Below are 17,901 nucleotides of genomic sequence, written 5' to 3'. Positions count from 1 at the left end.
ACCAAATTTAAAAATCATTGTATTCAATGCAATTACTACCTACATCTTCCACAATACTGAACTATTTATTTGAACAAGAGCATTTAAAGAAGTTCAATTTTGTTCATTGTATCTTGAGGTATAATTATGCAAGTCACTGATTTTATAGTTTGTCTGTTTTACAATAAGACTCAATGATCTGGCAAAAACACCAATATAAAGGACCATCAATTATTTCCTTTATTAGAAACCGCATTTTTAGTGTTCAGAGAGTTAACTACAAAATGTCAGAATTCACTAGGTTTTGCTTTTTCATGCTGAATAATGATGATTATCAAAGAATCTGATCTATCTTAAGAATTAGATTTTCAAAAAGGAGGTAAGAGAGAAAAATTGACCTTTGATAAGATCACTGATGGATGGAAGAATCAAATAAAATACTTGGTGTGTCACTTCTACTTTCAATAAGAGCAAAACCTGAATGTTTTGAATATACTCAGAAATGATCTCACTGTATTTAATGGTCACTTCCCTAAATAATAATATTCTTAGTGTTTCTCATATTTATAAATTAAATAAAAATATAAGTGCCATGGATATGAAACACTATAAATTGTGAAATTGGTGTAAACATTGTTAAGAAGATGATATGGACATGGATTTCAGTCTGGGCCAGATCTCTCATCAAAATGGCCACTGGGCTGTGAAATAAGCAAAATGTACTTTGAAGTCAGCAAAAATTCTAAACATCATAATTTCCATAATTATAATAATTTCAAAGCAAAACGGTCCACTTAATTTTTAAATTCTGTCAAGTTCTGTAGCAAGAACAACTTTGAAGATCATATTTCAACAATCAAAAAATAAGTGTCACATAAAAGGGATTAAAATGATCATATAAAAACCATCATGATTATAATCATAGGTGGAAATTGAAGACTAAAATTGAAGCCCCTCTAACTATCCTCTTTCTAGCATTATAGGAGAATAATTTCCACTCAGCTGACTTTTCCAGATAACCTGGAAATTGATTATCAGTACCCCACCTTTCCATTTTAAACATTCAAAAGAAGAATCCAAAGGACTGGTTTGGTGTCCTCATGACCCCCATCTGGTATTGTCTAATGTGATAACATGTCCTTCTCTAATTTACAATCTCTATATCATTTGTTCTTCTATTCCTTAACACTTCCCTCTTCTAATCACTATTTTTCATTATTTCACTATTTTTCCAGTCTTTTTCTCTCTAGGCTCTGTCTATTAAATATCTATCTTGAGTTCCCCTTTCAAATAGAGGCTACTAACCTAGATTTTGGCTACTGGTTAAGAGTAAAAGGCTATTTAACTTTGGATACGTATTTTAATAACTTTGATCCTGAGTTTATTTCTTCCTAAATTGGGGGTCTTAGTTTATAATTTTTTTGTGGATATTAGCTAAGTGTGTAAAGCTAGCACCAAATAGATGGCAGGTTATAAACAAACAGAAAAAGATAATTATTGATATTAATGGTAGTAGTAATGGTAGTAGCAATAGCATAATAATCGCCAATGCGTAGTAGTAATGCGTAGTAGTAAGTAGTAATACTTACACTTCCTGATGAGTCTTATTCTAAGTTTTTTACATATATTAACTCATTTAGTCCAATAATAGCTGTATGACATAGATGCTATTCTTATTTCCACCTTATAGGTGATAAAAACTGAGGCTCAGGGTGTTATATAATTGTCACAGTAACTGGGAGGATTTGGGACCCAGGTACTGTTATTAAAAACACATGAATTTACCACTAAACTGAACAAGCAAACATTGTTCTATCCAATCTGATGTGTCCTATTTTGTTTTTGTTTTCCTTATTGTTTTTGCTTTGAATATTTCTGAATTATTTTATTATTTATAATGGCTAAAATACAGTATTTTTTTATTTACTATATATCTCATTTAATAATTTACATATAAAAAGTGTACCTTGTAATACAGACCACTGATGGAAAGACCTTTGTTTATAGAGTAAGTGATTCTGGATGTTTCCTCTCTCATATTTCAGAGGATGAAAACAAAACCAAAAGCTTTACTCTTGGAGTTATGGAAATGTGTGATCTAAGCCAACACTGTCTCCACTGAGGTGGTGGTCAAAATACTTCACCTTTCTAAGTCAATGGTCTGTTTTATAACATATAAATTGATGTGTAGTTGGTATAAAAGACTCCTTCCAGCTGCCAGTATTGTGTATATTCATGTATGCGTGTGTGTGTGATTAATGAATATAGAAGGCAATCAAAACTATGTCCAGAAATAATACTTATATTAAATTAAAACAGATTATGATCAAATTTATGTGTAATGTTTGAAAAATAGTAAATGTTTTAAGATATTTAAAACAAGTAAAAAGTTGGATAAGTCATTCACTGTTGGAAATTGAATTATGATTTTTAAATTTATATTGATATCTAAATAAATACAAGTACAGGCATGCACTATTTCTCAGACATTTGGGAAAGGTATAGAATGAAAAATATGACATAGAGACAGAGAGGAGAATGAGAAAGATTATACATGTAATTAAAACAATGGTCAAAATAATTTTTCTTCATATTAAACACAAAAGTACAATTTTCCATGAGTAAAAGAATTTTAGGTTTTTGTCATTTTTTTAATAATCAAGTTTGATATGATAAAACCACTTTGGGTGGAAAAATTTAAAAGATGTATTACAAAAATGTTGTTAAAAGTTGGCTGACATTTGTTGAGCCATTATGTGGCAGACATGGTACCAGACATTTTAAGTATTTTATGAATTTTCATAAAAACACGGTATTTTATTTCAATGACATACCTAAAATATATTTGACACCCAGAACAAACATTTTTAACAACTTTTCCTCAATATGACATTAATTTCCGCACTACTTCATTATTTAGCCGAACATGTTAATAAGATAAACTTGAGTCCATTATTTGTTATTTCAAGAACCAACTATGACAGACTCTTTGGTAGCTTACTTAGTAGTTTTTCCCTACCTTATCTTTTCTTGTTTGTTTCTAATTAAAGAGGCTAAATATGTCAGTTACTTTATTTCTCAAATTCCTTTGCAGCTAAAGCCACCTAGTCAATTCATTTCTGGACAATGAGACAAGCCAGAAAGTCACCTGGAATAGTACGAAAAATATTTTCTTCTTTGATAAATTATAGGAAGGAAAGGAGGAGGAAGAAAAGTAGAGGAGGGGAGAAAATCCTTGCCTGCTTTTTCATTGTACATGGGTGTGAGAGAATACAATGCAGATTGCTCAGGTGGTCATGTGACCATGAGAGGAAAGGTCAGTAGAATCAAGCAGAACCCAATACTCCAACCAGAACCCTCTGAAGCAACCCAGGAACTACCCTCTTCTAGTTTAGTTATGTGAAACACTACTGATAGTGATGCTCTTAGCTAGCCTTGGGTCCATATTTACTCAGAGCAAGCCCCATTGGCATCCTCACCACAACCATCAGGACCGGTGTTGTGGTTAGATGGGCCCTTGTGATTCTCATTACGATTGCAGGACACACTTCAGGAAAACAGTCAGAGATCTTTGAAGAATAAGATTTATTACAAGTCCTAGAGGGTGGACAGCATAACTGTCGGCCACACAGCAGGTTCCTACATGGTTAAACAAAAAAGGAGAGAGTGTGGAGCTCTGCCTTGACTGGTGTCCAAAGATGATGTGCTTAGGGTTTCAAAGATTTACCGTTTTATTTGGCAAATTTATGTGTAAGGTGGCATCTATTGGGAAAGGAGAAACAGAGTCACTAAAGCAGTCAGTTCTCCAGGTTACTCAGGTCTTTCTAAAAGAGGAACTTCATGTGGGTGGCATAGTGTGGTTCATTACCTAATTGTTTTTCTTTTCTTTTTTTTTTAATTTTCCTTTTTTTTTTCTTTTTTTTTCCTAATTGTTTTTCTAGCAGTTATGACATACATCTGGCAATATATGTTTATTTCAGGTGGATGTCTTTGAGATGATGCCTCAATGATCAACATCTTAATGTCTGTCACTTACATTATCATCAAAAAAGTTTAACATCAGGCAAACATATGACACTGGGCAGTAGTGTGGTATCTATTACTAAGATATGTGACTTTTTCCTCAAATTTCATCAAGGTCCTACTGTAATATTCCATTTTCTAAAAATTACACTGTGAAGTTAATAACCAATAATGATATGTACATTAATCAGGGAAGGAGGAGAAAGGCAATAATAAATTAATTTAGATATGTATATGATTATGAATAAGTGATCATTCAGAAATGAAGTGCACACAGCCATCATAGTCTTTGTTCATGTAACTAGCCATGATATTTATAACTTTATTTATTCCTATACTTTGCACATTTCCTTTTGCCATAACCCTTTTAAAAATAAATATTCCTGCAGAAATTCAGGTCACCCACTTTCGGTTCATTATAAGTTTTTTCCTTCAAATTCTTCTGTTATTCCTGTGAATTACTTGATTGTTCAAAAGATTTTCTTATTTTATAGATGTGATAAAAAGAATGTTTCCATAGAAAACCAAAATAACTTTCCTATGTATATGTACACTAATTTCAACATTGTATTTCATTATGTTCTGTTAAAAATCAAGGATGCAAAATATTTTTGTCCAAAGCCATACTTAAGAGATGATTCCAGGAATTTTTGTTGAATAATTATAGTTAACAATATAACTATTGTATTTTAAGTATGATTATATAGCAGGCTATATGTAGAACTATTCTAAGAAAATGAGTAAAGATAAGGAAATAGAAGATATACATTGGATAGAAAGAAATACTGGGGGGAGGTGGGATTGGGAGAGGGGGAGGGGGCTATGGACATTGGGGAGGGTATGTGCTATCGTGAGTGCTGTGAAGTGTGTAAACCTGGCGATTCACAGACCTGTACCCCTGGGGATAAAATACATTATATGTTTATTAAAAAAAAAAAATTTGGAAGGGGAGGCGAACCATAAGAAACTATGGACTCTGAAAAACAACCTGAGGGTTTTGAAGGGTCAGGGGTGGGAGGTTGGGGGAACAGGTGGTGGGTAATGGGGAGGGCACGTTTTGCATGGAGCACTGGGTGTTGTGCAAAAACAATGAATACTGTTACGCTGAAAAAATAAATAAAATGGAAAAAAAAATTATCTCTTTCACAGACTACATCTTAGAAAAATCTAAGCAATCCACTAAAAACTTTTAGAGTGAAAAAAAAAGCTCAACAAGTTTATGGAGACAGTGTGATTATACAAAAATCAATTATATTTCTGTACACTAGCAATGAATAATCCAAATTCAGGAAACAATTCCTTTTAATACAGGATATAAAAGAATAAAATATTCAGAAATAAATTTAACAAAAGAAGTGCAAGTTTGTACACTAAAAACTATAAAATGTTATTGAAAAAAATCAAACATCTAAATTAATGGTAAGTCAATTCTAAAGATTTAATATTAAAATTGCCCCAGTTGATCTATGGAGTCAATACAGCATTTTTCAAAATTCCAGCTGACTTCTTTTCAGAAACTGACAAGCTGATCCTAAAATCCATACGGACATCCAAATGATCTGGAATAGCCAAAAACATACTGAAAAAGAAAAAAAGTTGGAGGATCACAGTTCCCCTAATTGTTCCCCTAAAATCATTTTTTAAAGCATACTATAACTATCAAGACAGTGATACTGGCATAAGGTTAGTCACATAGATAAGTGGAATTGGACTGAAAGTCCTGAAATATACCCTTAAAACCAACTGATTTTTGACAAGGTTGCCAAGACATTCAATAGTGAAAGAATATTCTTTTCAAAAAGTGGTGCTAGGACAACTGAATAGCCAAATGCAAAAGAATAAAGTAAGACCCCTACTTTGCACCCTAATTAACTCACAGTGGAATATGGAGTTAAATGTAGAAGCTAAAACTATAAAACTGGAAAGAAAAGAGTGCAGTAAACATACATAACCTCTGTTTCTTAGAAATTACACTAAAGCACAAGGGAAAAAAGAAAAATATATATGTGAATTTCATTTCCCCAAAAGTAAAATCTTTGGGACTTCAAAGAATAGTGTCCAAAAAAATGAAAGTAAAATATTCAGAATGGAAGAAAATATTTGTAAATCATATTTATGATAAGAGTCTCTATCAGAATATCTAAAGAAGACTTAAAACTCAGTGATCAAGAAACAAATAACCCTACTGAAAGATTTATGGAAGACCTGAATATATACTTCTCCAAGAAGATATACACAGGTCCCACAGATCCTGTAAAGGCACATGAAGATGTTCAACATCTTAGTCATTGGAGAAATGCAAATCAAAATCACAATGAAATACCTCTTGATATTTACTAGGATTGCTAAAATAAAAAGTCAGCCAATAACAAGAGTTAAAGAGGTTATGGAAAATTTGATACTTTCCAGTATTGCTAATGGTTGATATGATGCCTCAACTTTGGAAAACAAGCTATTTGTTCTTTAAAACGTTAAACATACACTTACCACATGACCCAGAAAGTCCACTCTTAGATATATACCCAGAAAGTAAAAACATATAACCCCCCAAAAAAGCATGAATATCAACATTATTAATAATAACCAAAAAATAGAAACAGTCCAATCATCCATTGATTATGAATGATAAACAAAAGGTGGTATATCCATATAGTGAAATACTTGTTTGACAATAAAAGAGAATGATGTACTGACAGGAACTTCAACATGGATGAACCTTAAAAACATTGTTAAGTGAATGGTGCCAGTCACAAAAGCTGACATATTGTATGACCCCCTTTATATTAATTATCCAGAACAGACAAATGCATAGAAGCAGAAAGTAGATTGTTGCCATGGATTAGGGGAATGGGGGACAAAAAAAAAAGATGAAGAGACTGAAAGAGTATGTAGTTTTTCTTTTGGGTGATGAGAATATTTTAAATTAGTAGTGATGGTTACACAACTACAGGAATATACCAAAAAACACTGAATTCTACATTTTACAAGGCAAAAGTTATGTTTTGCATGGAGCACTGGGTGTTGTGCAAAAAGAATGAATACTGTTACGCTGAAAAAATAAATAAAATGGGAAAAGTTATGTTAAGTGAATTATATCTCAACTAAGATGTTATGAACTTTTTTTTAAAGATTTTATTTATTTATTTGACAGAGAGAGATCTCAAGTAGATAGAAAGGCAGGCAGAGAGAGAGAGAGAGAGGGAAGCGGGCTCCCTGCCGAGCAGAGAGCCCGATGCGGGACTCGATCCCAGGACCCTGAGATCATGACCTGAGCCGAAGACAGCGGCTTAACCCACTGAGCCACCCAGGCGCCCAGATGTTATGAACTTTTTAAAAAATTATTATAACCACATCTAATACAGCCCAGATGTAAATGATTTCCAAGCAATAACTAAAAAGAATTTTACCACCATTCGCCCTCTAGCTATAGAGCTTGCAAGAAGGAAGGCATAATTCCCTTTTCTCTGTGATGAGTTGCTTTGCCAGAATGAGACACTGAGCTTTTATCACATGAAAGTGCAGAGGGTGAACCTTTGAGTTTAAGTTTGAAATCATATTGTTTCAAAAAGTTTATCTATCCAATTGGCTAGATCTTTAATTCCTATTTGCCTTATCAGGTAGCAAAACCAAACCATGTTCCTCCCAGTACCTAAGCAGTATTAATGGAAACAAGTAATGATTTTACTTCATTTCATTATCTATATCATTTTACTGATGTGTAAAATAGACTTAATGGTGGTTTTAAGCATACCATTTTTAATGTCTTTGGGGAATGAAGACCGTTTGCAACATTAAGTTTTTACATTAAGGTTTGCTATATGACTTCATTATGATCAGATTCAATGCTTTCTAAGGAAGCATTTGAATCTATAAATCACCCTTAAAGGTAAAAATATGTTTGCTACATATTAAAACTCTGAGAACTAGTTGTGTTTAAATGAAAAAAGCAAATATAAAGTTTTAAAAGATTTTCAGGGAATTTAGTTTAAAAATTTGCACAAACCTATTCACAACTCATGTAGTTAGTTTTTGGTTGGTCTATTATTACTTGGATTATCTGAATGGTGAACCCATTTCTCTCTCTCTCTCTCTTTTTTTTTTTTTTTTTGCTTATTAGAAAAAAAACATGATAAGCATAATAGTAACCAACTTCTATTTTGAAAATCTCATCCAAGTTTATTTTCTGAAGTTAATACAGATATTATAATACATATAAGCTGTTTTTTTAAGAAAAAATTTAATGTGTGTTCAATATCTAATTCATTATTTCATGCCAAAATGGATCACTACATCCCCTTAAAATTTTAGCATTTTTCACAGTTGTAATGGACTATATTTTTTTCCTTTTTCTTCAAAGTTCTCAGTTCAAAAAGACAAATAAAATACAAAATAGTGATTTCATGAAACACATTGTAAAAGTAAAAAGTGAATTCTATACCAATCTTTCAATATCCCTTGGTATTTGGAAATATACTAACCTCTATTCTCTCCTCCATCGATGTCCCTAAGGCACTCAAGTCTACTTTACAATAGAAGTCATAAGGACCAGTTTTGTATATTTGATGAACAATATTCTATACACATATATGCAGTCTTTTGAAAACAAACAATGTTGGAAAATATGCATATAATTTTAATTCTTTACTTTTTTCATCTAACAAAATCTCCTATTAGATTCATAACGAAGAATCTCATTTCTATAAACATTATTATTTTATGTATGATATATAACAATTGATTTTTAAGTACATCATACCAATTGAGACTTTCTTTCCTATATTTTGGTATTACAAACAATTGTATTTCACCAATATGCATAAAAATCAGAAGAAAAAAATTCTTAGAAGGGAAATTTCCAGATCAAAGTGTATTTGACTCAGAAATGGTTTTTAACATTTTTTATGTTAATTTTTTAGGTTTAGCATTTTTTAACATTTTTTTCATATTTGACTCATTCACAAAGAACTCTGTCAATTTACATTCCATTCCAATCAGAAATGAATTAAGTGCTTATTTTTCCATAAGTTCCTCAATGCAATGTGTTCTCAAACTTCTTTTTAACTTTATCAAATTAATAAATGATGACATGGTATTATAATTTCAATTTGTATTTTTCTTCTTTTTTTAAGATTTTATTCATTTATTTAATAGAGCAAGAGATCACAAGTAGGCAGAGAGGCAGCCAGAAAGAGAGGGAGAAGCAGGCTCCCCGCTGAGCAGAGAGCCACATGCAGGGCTTGATCCCAAAACCCTGGGATCATGACCTGAGCCAAAGGCAAAGGCTTAAACCACTGAGCCACCCAGGTGCCCCTGTATTTTTCTTCTAATATGAGATATTAAAAGCCATCATACTATTTTTCTCATAATGTACTTAATTTCTTGTGTTTGCTGGTACATGTTTTATCAATTTTTAAAACCTTTAAATTAATGTATTGTTAGATTAGCCTTAGTCTTTATATTTTGAAGTATAAACCAAGGAAAAAGAAAAAGAAGGAGGAAAGACAGAAAGATAACTGTTTGGGGGATGAAAATCTAGGGAATGGTAAATAAGTATAAGAGGAAAAAACTTTAGAAAATATCAGAGTGAAATAGAAATACGAAATACAAAATACAAAATAACAGGAAAATATAAACCTGTTTGTCCTTTAGACAAAAAGTGAATGCAATAAATCAGAAGAAACCAAATGTAAAAATTAAAAAAGTGAACATATGCACAGGTACTGCCATCACATTTAGACTCTGGATAAGTTCGCTAAAATAACGTAACAGTGCCATCCTGATGCTTATCTCTTCTGAGATGGCTCACCCAGTGATCAACACACTTACTGAACACTGCTCTGGGACTCACTGAGCAGTGGCCCACTTATGTAATAGCTAATTTACAAGATGGAACTTTTTTCCAAGGGACAATTTGTGTACTAGATTTAGAGTTACACTACAAATAGTCCTAAATTATTGAGATATTTGGAATAATATCCTCTAGGAATTGTAGTAATAGCTAAGAATTTGAATGATTTATCCTCAAATAAATCATGGCTAAGGTAATATATATGCATATGCTTTAATCTTGTAGCACCCTCTTCCTTATGTTGATTAAGAACTTTGACAATTTGGGGCCTGGGTGGCTCAATGGGTTAAGCCTCTGCCTTCGGCTCAGGTAATGATCTCAGGGTCCTGGGATTGAGTCCCATGTGGGGCTCTCTGCTCAGCCCGGGCTCTCCGTTCAGCGGGGAGCCTGCTTCCCCCCTCTCTCTGCCATCCACTCTGCCTTGTTGTGATCTCTCTCTCTGTGTCAAATAAATAAACAAATAAATCTTAAAAAAAAAAAAAAAACTTTGACAATTTGACTCCACCTTTCCCTTCGGTCCACTCCAGGTAATATCGATCAGAATTCATATAGACAAACTTACCAGGCAGCTAAACTGTGTTCTTAAATATTTTCTTTCTGTCGAATTTAACCCACATTTCACCAAACCTTTATATTCCTGGGCAATAGAAGACCTTGTATTAGCCAGAACTGTCTTACTTGGTCTCTTTTCTAACCTACAGCTATATGAATAAAACTTCTTAGTTACCTACTTTCCTCATTCTATTATTCCCCAAATACATATTTAACCACAATCAAATTTCTCTTTAACCTTCAATTTATGCTTACCCATAGTACTACTTTGATATTTACATTTATAGTTTTGACTCCAAGTTTCTTTACTTGGCTTTCTTGTCAATACCTTGTTCAACTCCTTCCTACCCCTGTTCTCACACAATTCAAAAAAACCATCAAAGTCAAACAAACAAAAACAAAAACAAAACAAAACATTTCAGTGCTGGAAGAAGTCAGTTTCCATATTCTCCCCGTCATGTATGAAACTCAGGTGAGTTTCATAATACATTCATGAACTTCAGTCCAGCTCTGAAAGTCCTTAAAATGTGTCTATATGTCTCTAGCCAATTCTTTCATTCCATTATCCACAAAAACTATATTAACTCCATTTGCATTATCAGAGGCGTAATACTAGCACTCCTTTCCTGGATTACCAAATTTCCTACTTGAGACAGAAAACAAAGGCTTTCTGGTGAAATATTACAAACTTCCTCTCTTCTCCCAATATACAAACTCGTGGGTAACTCCATCCTGTTTCATAACCTATTTCTTAGGGAAAAGGTCTAGTAATGCTTTTTTCTACTTGGGGAGAAAGGGCAGTCTAGATGTAAAACCTGTTACTTCATTGAACACCAGGATTTTGATTTGACCAATTATTCAGGTATCAGTTTTCTCTTTCTTTAGGGTCAATGCCCACCTACTGATTTTCAAACTTGGCTGCGATTACCATTATCTAAAAGTTTTTAAAAATTCCAGGAAGTGCCCATACCACACTTCTAGAAATTCTGATTCAGTTGGTCTGGGAGACACAGGCTTTGGTATATTCTTAAAGCTTCCAGTGATTCTAAAGTGCAGGCAGGGGGCGCCTGGGTGGCTCAGTGGGTTAAAGCCTCTGCCTTTCGCTCAGGTCATGATCCCAGGATCCTGGGATCGAGCCCCGTGTCGGGCTCTCTGCCTGGCGGGGAGCCTGCTTCCTCCTCTCTCTCTCTCTGCCTGCCTCTCTCCCTACTTGTGATCTCTATCTGTCAAATAAATAAATAAAATCTTAAAAAAAAAATAAATAAAGTGCAGGCAGAGTTGAGAACTCATTTCTTTATTCCCTGTTTAGTCACAGCCAACTTCTGGAGTTTTGCTTCCTCAACTATTTCCTGCCGCTTACATATCTTCATGGATTCCTCCACATTAGCTTTCAGCATATAAGCCCAAGTCTTTCATACACTAGTAATTTTTAAAAACTTTCCTTCCACTTTATGCTCATTCTGGCTAGTGCTCCTTCCTTCTCTTTCTTCTGAAAGAGAAGTCTATCCATGCTTCCTCTATTTCCTCATCTTCCTTAAATTTACACTGCAATCCATCCTACACCCAGATCACTTCACTTAATAAGAACTTTCAAAGGTCATCAATAATCTACTTAATGCCTAAACCAATAAATGGTTTTAAGGCTTCCTCTTAATTATATTTAATCCATAGACCAATCCCTTTTACTTGGAATCCCTTTACTCTTTAGCTTCTTTGGTACATCCATTTCTTGGTTTTTCTTCACCTTGAAATGTACCTCAGTTTTATTCTGGGGGTTCACCTTCTCCCACCCCCCTTTAAATGTTGTTTTACTATAGTTTTATATTTTCCTAGTCCCCAATTCTCAATTTACACATTTTACTTGAATGAATAAATTTATTTGCGTAACTCCTATTATCACCTAAATCTCAAGAACACATATGTACATGTAGGTATATACATGTGTGTCGATCACAAGTAGGCAGAGAGGCAGGCAGAGAGAGGCAGGGGGCAGGTGGGGGAGGAGCAGGCTCCCTGCTGAGCAGAGAGCCCAGAGCTCCATCCCAGGACCCTGAGATCATGACCTGAACCCAAGGCAAAGGCTTTAACCCACTGAGCTACCCAGGTGCCCTGATATTCTGCATTTCTTTTTTTTTTTTTTTTTCCAGTAATGTCATTTTTATAGTGATAAAATACACATAAAATTTACAGTTTTCATCATTTTTTTTCCATTTTATTTATTTTTTCAGCGTAACAGTATTCATTCTTTTTGCACAACACCCAGTGCTCCATGCAAAACGTGCCCTCCCCATTACCCACCACCTGTTCCCCCAACCTCCCACCCTTGACCCTTCAAAACCCTCAGGTTGCCCCAACCTCCCACCCCTGACCCTTCAAAACCCTCAGGTTGTTTTTCAGAGTCCATAGTCTCTTATGGTTCGCCTCCCCTCCCCAATGTCCATAGCCCGCTCCCCCTCTCCCAATCCCACCTCCCCCCAGCAACCCCCAGTTTGTTTTGTGAGATTAAGAGTCATTTATGGTTTGTCTCCCTCCCAATCCCATCTGGTTTCATTTATTCTTCTCCTATCCCCCTACCCCCCCATGTTGCTTCTCCATGATATTCTGCATTTCTAATAGCTTTTAGGTGATGGCTGATGCTGCTATTACAAAGACTGCACTTGGATTAAAAAAGATCTAGCTCTCTCTCTTGAGTTTTAGATCCATTAATACAACTATCCATTGAATATCCCTACTTGGTTGTGCCATTGGTATTCAAACCACTACATCTGAACTTATTTACCAATAAAGCTTCTCAAATTTGTTTTTATTCTGTATACTCCATCTCAAAAAACATTCAGACAAGAAACTGTCAAATGAGAATTGTAGAAATCACTCTTGATTTCTCCCTGTTATTCGGCCCATTGCTTCTAATCAATTCTCAAGTTGCAACCATTCCATTTCAAGTGAGTCTGTTATTAACCAAAAGTCTCAGATATTCTTTATTTCAGGATCACATTAAATTTTGCTCTGATTTTGCAACAACCTCAAAAATTATCCCCCTGCCTCAAGTATTCCATGCTTCAATTATACTATAAATTGTCTCTACAGTGACTTTTCTAAATCATACAGCTGATGAGTCACTTTCATAAATAAAAGTTTTAATGACTTCTAATAGATTTCAGGACATAATCTGAATTTAGGATGGCTCAACGTCTCTACTTACCTATGAAGTCTAATAATGTCTCTACCTAGACCATACATATGTTCCATAAAGGACACATGGATTTTCTTGGCATTGTGCTACTATATAGTCTTCTATTTCTGTCCAGTATGTCCCTACTGTTAATGTGATGAAAGACTTTCATTTTTGAGAAGTTTGATATTATGACCACCTGACCACCACCAACCAAAGCCTATCTTATGACCATCACTCACATATATGCATCATTGTCCTTGCCATACTGTACTATGCTGGTAACCATCAGTATGCTTTGTCCCTTCACCTCATATGCTGTTAAAGGACAGAGGATGTATCTTCTTGGTGTTTATATACCTAAAGTCTAGCACAGTGTATCAGACATAATATATCCCATAAATTAATTGTTAGTTGCTTAAAAGAAAAAGTGACTAATGATATCCCTAAAATAAACAGATATCCTAAACATCTTCTAAATATACAAAAATATCTAAACTTAGCAGCATAATCTTAATACCCTCTGTATTTTATTATAGTTCATTTATTTGAAAATGACTTAGGATATTGAATATTATTAATGTCAAATTTATTGAGATCAGGCATGGAATTTTCAATGTCTCATAAACACCAATCTAGATCAGATACCCATTATGTATATTCTATGTTCTTGCAAAATTCTCCTTTCCTCATCTTTTAGTGCAACCTACACATCTTTACAATATTAATCTTCCTGAAATTTTCAGAATATTACTTTCATTCAAAATCTTTTCATTTTTCTTCATTTTAATAGACACAACTATCAAGATCTAGTCTCATCACACCATCAGAATTTTTTCACTAAAATTTTTCTTTTATGTAATATCTTAATCTTTTGGGATTGCTATGACAAAATACATATTAAGTAGCCTACTCTGTACCTCAGGTTAGTTTTCTGTAAATATTTTCTTATTTTTGTAACTTGTCTCACATCCTTCCCTGTAAGGGCATATGTTCAAATCAAGAACAGAGGCCTCTTTGATGAGAGAGAGACAGAACATTGCACAGCCTTTCCTAGATAGATAGGGCAAAGGGGCAGCTGATGTCATACAGATTCACAGGGGGGCGGGGAATACAGAAACGCCTTACCAATCAAATGATAAAGTCTGAGACTTTCTGCAAAGAGTGATAAAGTATTTTTTGCAAGCAAATAAGGAAAAACATGGGATGTACTATATATGATCAACAGATTACACTGAACTTTTAAGATATATATTTTTAAAGAAATAATGTAATCTACACCAGAAAAAATAATTGTTGTAAACATAATCAGCTACTGTTTTTTCTTTTAAGATTTATTTAGAGAGAGAAAGTGTGTGCATGCAAAAGAAGAGAGAGAGAGAGAGTGAGGAGAGGCAGAGGGAGAGAATCACAAGTAGACTCCTATATTGAGCATGGAGCCACACATGAGATCATGACCTGAGCTGAAATCACAAGTCACATGCTGAAACTCCTGACCCTTCAGGACTCCACCCCTCCAGCTACTGTAAAAACAAAACAAACAAACAAACAAAAAACAATTATTTAGTAATCCTTGTGAACGATGGAGTAGGTAGAAAGGGGACATAAATATCCATACACGAATGTAGACTACTTGTAGTTTGCTGAATGTGAATTGTATTTAAACTACTCATACAGCAAAATGCACATGCTTCTCAATGCAAAGTTTAGGGTTAGCCATTCTCTACAAATCCTTTTATTTTATTCATAAAATCCCAAGTGAGGGATCCCCGAATGCTTTTTATTTGAAAAGAATGAATTGATCCCTTAAACTGAGGTCAAGAGTTTAGTTTCCAAAATATGAAAATTCATGTGGGCTTTTGAAAAAAATGCTGCAATAAGATGTATTTCTGCCTATGTGTTATTTATTACATATATATTTAGTGACTAATAAACCAAACTATGAAAATACATTATATATGCAATTTATTTCTGTATAATATATGTGACATATGTAATATATTTATATACTGCATATATTTAATTAATCCAAATAAAGAATTTATTTTTTATATTGAATATACAACATATTTTAAAATTTTAGTTTATTTTAAAAATATAGACACATTTTAATTTTAAGAATCATCTGCACTTTTCAAGATGCAAAGCGACAAAGTTTAACAGAAAGTACATGGCATAGGTGTGATTTATGAAGGAAAGTTTGAAATAAAATGTGATTCAAAAGGAATTTAGAAATGGAAACTAAAATAGCGAATTTCAATACATAAGAAAAATTGACAATTTTATGTTTTTTTAAAATATACTATCAGCAGAAAATCTCTAAATATGAAGAACGAATTTAATTTCTTGTACAAGTCTTGCATTTCTGAACCTCACATAGCTCATTTTCATAGTCTATTGTCCTACACATAAATTATTATAAAATAACAAAATAAAAAAGGCAAGTCAGTATATAATAAGTTGACAACTGACATTGTAAATAGCTCCCAGTCTCAGACTTCCTGTGTTTGTATGCTTCACCAATAAAATCTAACTGAAATGTTTATGTTTTTTTCCCTCTTTCTTAAGTGGCAGTTATTCTTCTGCTAAATATGATTGGTTTTGTCTGATTGACAAAAAAGTTAGCTATTCCAGTGACCTAAGGCAAGATCTAATTTCCAGGTATTTTTAATAAATGAGAGTTTCCAGGCATTAAGAAGAGTCTAACACAGACATCCCATCCAATATAATTGTGTTTATAACATTTCCCAAGCACAATTTTCAAACCCCCTCTTATGTATATAAGAGCTTTTTAATATCTTTATCATATCCCATCTTTTTTAAATAATAGCTCAAATTTTGCTTCCTTCAAAAAACTTTTTATCAAACATCTTCATTCTGTAAGCTTTCAACAAATTCCAGATTCATCCTTTGCCCTCTCTTAACATTTATATTTCAGGTTTCAACTGACAATGTATATTCCTTTTCAACATGGTGGATGTCAATGTCATATTTTCTTCAATAGCAATGGCATTGAAATATCTTCAAAGATAAATTTTCTTTATAATTAGAGATTATTTTTAATGTGATCATATATGTTTAGTTGACTCTTGAACTAGGAAGACAGAGATGCCAACCTCGGCAAAGTAAAAAATCTATGTATAACTTTGACTGCCCAAAGATTGAACTATTAATAGCCTACTGTTGACCAAAAGCTTTACCCATAACATAAAGTAAAATAAAACACATTTTATATGTTGTATGTATTATATACTATGTTTATACAGTAAAGTATGCTAGAAAAGAAAATGTAAGAAAATCATAAGAAAGAGAAAAATACATGTGCAGTTACTCCCTATATACTCCCTATATGGGCAGTCTGCTCAGAAGTCCTGTGGTCTGTCTCTTGCTTCAGTAGTCTTGGGACAAAACAGATCCAGAGAGGCCTTTTTTTTCCAGCCTCTGACCACCCTCTAATTTCTTTTCCAATTAAATCCTTAGGAATCACCTTCTCAGACATCCCCTGCCGCAGGCACCAGCCAACATCATTTTTTGCACTTAGCTCCCTATTGCTGATAAGCCATGAGTCCCCAGATTCCTCAGAATTACTCGACTTAGGTGAAGGCTGCCAACCTGCCTGGTAAACATGCATCTGTGAGCCTCCTACACCTACCCTTTTCCAAGCTTCTATTCCCACCAGGATGATGTGGCTCCGGATGGCACAGGCCAATTCTGTGAGCTGGCCAAGGAGAAGCACCAGGACACTAGCGCCCCTAGAAGATGCAAAACCAGCTACCGGGTTGTGCCCTCTTCCAGGATGTGTAGAAGCGGTCCCAAGATGAGTGGGGTAAAACCCTGTTCACCATCGAAGCCACAATAATCTTAGAGAAGAACCTGGAGGAGGCCTTTTGCATGTCCTGGGGTTCACCCGTGCAGACCCCCATCTCTGTGACTTCCTGGAGAACTGCTTCCTGATGAGGAAGCAATAATCATCCAGAGGATGGTGACCACCCAACTAACTACAGGCTGGCTGGCGCCCAGGCTGGCCTGGATGAGTATCTCTTCCAAAGGCTCACCCTCAAGCAAGACTAGGAGACTTTGGAGTCCAGTAGCCCGGGAGGGGCCCCTCTGGCATCTCTCTGGTGCCGGGCTTCTGCCTGAGCTTGTCCTTCCAGCCACCAGGCAGCTGTTTAACCTCCCTGGAGCCCTCTCTCAAGTCAAAGGCCAAATGGAAACAAAGACGTTTTTGCAGAGGAAAAAAAAAAATACACCTCTAAGTGGACCTGCACAGTTCAAACCTGTTTTTCCAGGGCCCAGTGTATATTTATTTATATATATAGATATAGAT

At 34.3% G+C, this 17,901-nt stretch overlaps 1 pseudogene; it reads right to left on the bottom strand.

Moving 5' to 3' along the window:
- Positions 1 to 17,497, bottom strand: part of LOC123936905 — a 162,304-nt pseudogene extending 144,807 nt beyond the window's left edge.
- Between the last annotated feature and the right edge of the window lie 404 nt (positions 17,498 to 17,901).

This window comes from Meles meles, chromosome 2 (genome assembly GCF_922984935.1).
Source record: "Meles meles chromosome 2, mMelMel3.1 paternal haplotype, whole genome shotgun sequence".
Lineage (NCBI taxonomy): Eukaryota > Metazoa > Chordata > Mammalia > Carnivora > Mustelidae > Meles > Meles meles.
Note: the sequence above shows the minus strand (reverse complement) of the source record. Positions and strands in the feature narration are given on the sequence as shown.